This window comes from Myotis brandtii, unplaced genomic scaffold, assembly GCF_000412655.1.
Source record: "Myotis brandtii unplaced genomic scaffold, ASM41265v1 scaffold174, whole genome shotgun sequence".
Classification (NCBI taxonomy): domain Eukaryota; kingdom Metazoa; phylum Chordata; class Mammalia; order Chiroptera; family Vespertilionidae; genus Myotis; species Myotis brandtii.
Genome location: NW_005356437.1, coordinates 2,351,664 through 2,354,241, shown reverse-complemented (window position 1 = coordinate 2,354,241; position 2,578 = coordinate 2,351,664).

The window sequence follows — 2,578 nt, the reverse complement described above, 5'->3', positions numbered from 1 at the left end:
TCACTGGAGCAAGCAAGCCTCCCTGCTCGCTTCAGTGCATGGCTGCCGGCCGCCATCTTGGCTGACAGTTAATTTGCATAAGGATATTCTGATTAGCCAATGGGAAGGGTAGCGGTTGTAAGCTAATTACCATGTTTCTCTTTTATTAGTGTAGATTATTGGGAAAGAAATGACATTTTTATGATACTGAGTGATCTTAACCATGAGCATATTCTATCTCCCCAATTTATTAGATACTAGAAGCCTGGTGCATGAGATTCGTGTACTCAGGGGGGTCCCTCAGCCCAGCCTGCACCATCTCACAGTCCAAGAGCCCTGGGGGAATGTCTGACTGACAGCTTAGAGTGTGGGCCTAAGCCACAGTAGGACATCCTTAGTGCAGCCACAGAGGTGGGAGAGGCTCCAGCCACTGCCTCTGTATTCACCAGCCATGAGCCCGGCTTCTGGCTGAGTGGCGCTTCCCCTGTGGTAGCACTCCAACCACAAGGAGACAGCTCCTGCATTGAGCGTCTGCCCCCTGGTGGTCAGTGTGTGTCATAGCTACCAGTCATTCCACCGTTTGGTCGATTTGCATATTACCCTTTTATTATATAGGATTTTTTTAAAAAAATATATTTTATTGATTTTTTACAGAGAGGAAGGGAGAGGGACAGAGAGTTAGAAACATCGATGAGAGAGAAACATCAACCAGCTGCCTCCTGCACACCCCCCACTGGGGATGTGCCCACAACCAAGGTACATGCTCCTGACCGGAATCAAACCCGGGACCCTTGAGTCTGAGGCTGAAACTTTATCCCAGGGGTCCTCAAACTACGGCCCTCGGGCCACATGCGGCTCGCCAAAAACATTTATCCGGCCCGCCGGGTGTTTTTACTGCCACTGTGTGCATAGGAATTTGTTCATAGTTTTTTTTTTAACTATAGTCCGGCCCTCCAACGGTCTGAGGGACAGTGAACTGGACCCCTGTTTAAAAAGTTTGAGGACCCCTGTTTCCACTGAGCCAAACCGGTTAGGGCTATATAGGATTCTTTTATGTTATGAAGTAATGTATTATAATGTTTTCCATAAAAGTCTTCTGTATCTTTCATGATAGTTGTATTCCTATTGCTTTTTAAAAAATATATTTTTTATTGATTTCAGAGAGGAAGAGAGAGGGGAGAGAGAGATAGAAACATCAATGATGAGAGAGAATCATTGATCGGCTGCCTCCTGCACTCCCCCAACTGGGGATTGAGTCTGCAACCTGGGCATGTGCCCCTTGACCAGATCAAACCCGGGACCCTTCAGTCCACAGGCCGATGCTTTAACCACTGAGCAAAACTAGCTAGGGCTTCCCATTGCTTTTGTAACATTCTAATTGGTTGTTGCTAGTGCACTGGAATGCCATTTAATTTTTGATATTGCTTTCATAGCACATCCTCTTGCTGAATTTTCTTATTATCTTGAATAGTTTGTAGCTTCTCTTGGGTGCTCTGTGTAGACAATCCAATTATCTGTACATAATTTTCTCCATTTCCATTTAAGTAATTATCTTTCATTGATTTTTCTCATTTCTATCTCTGGATAAAACCTCTATAGCTAAGTGGAATGGAAGCAGTAACGGTGACATACTTGTCATGTTCCTGACTTTAAACAGAAGGCTTCTAATATTTTACCATCAAGTATGATATTTGTGGTATAGTTGAAGAAAGTTCCCTTCTGTTTCTGAGTTCTAAAGTGCTCTTTTTGATTATTTAAAAACTAGTGACCTGGTGCATGAAATTCATGCACATTAAAGGGGAATTAATTAGAGGAAATATTTTAATATTGTTATTTGCCCTTACTCTATAATAGAAGTGTCAGAGATAAAAGAAAATTAGTAAAATGTATATGAAAATCTTCCTCCTGTCAGAGTCTGGGGTACGCCACGGGACCCAGAGTCAAGTCGCCGCCTACTCGTGTGCACCTCGAAATCATGAGAGACCCAGACCCAGCCGGCCCCACCCCCATCAGGCCTTGCTGGGCAGGGGGGAGCAGCCTCAGATCCTCCGTCAAGCCCCGCCAGGTGGGGGGTGCAGCATTAGGTCTCCCATCAAGCCCCACTGGGCCAGGGGTGCGGCCTCAGGTCCCCTGGCCCGGGGAAGGGGACACGGCCTGAGGTACCCTGTCAAGCCCTGCCAGGTGGGGGGGGCGCAGCTTCAGGTCCCCCAGAGGTCCCCCAACCTGGCGCTGGGGCAGGGGGTGCAGCCTGAGGTCCCTTGGCTTGGTGCTGGGGTGGTGCCTGAGGTCCCCTGTCAAGCCCCACCGGGAGGGGGGGGGGCAGCCTCAGGTCCCCCGCCCCAGTCCGACACCACGCAGCCTCAGGTCCCGGCTGATCACTCATTACGGCTCATTACGGGAATCCCACCTCCACTGTGGGCACAGCCATCTTGTGATGGCATGATGGAGTGAGGGTCAATTTTCATATTACCTCTTTATTATATATAGATCATGAATAAATATTGAATTTTATTAAATTTTTTGGCATATATTAAATTATCATGTTTTTTAAAATTTTATTAGTGTGGCGCCCTGGCCAGGTGGCTCAGATGGTTGGAGC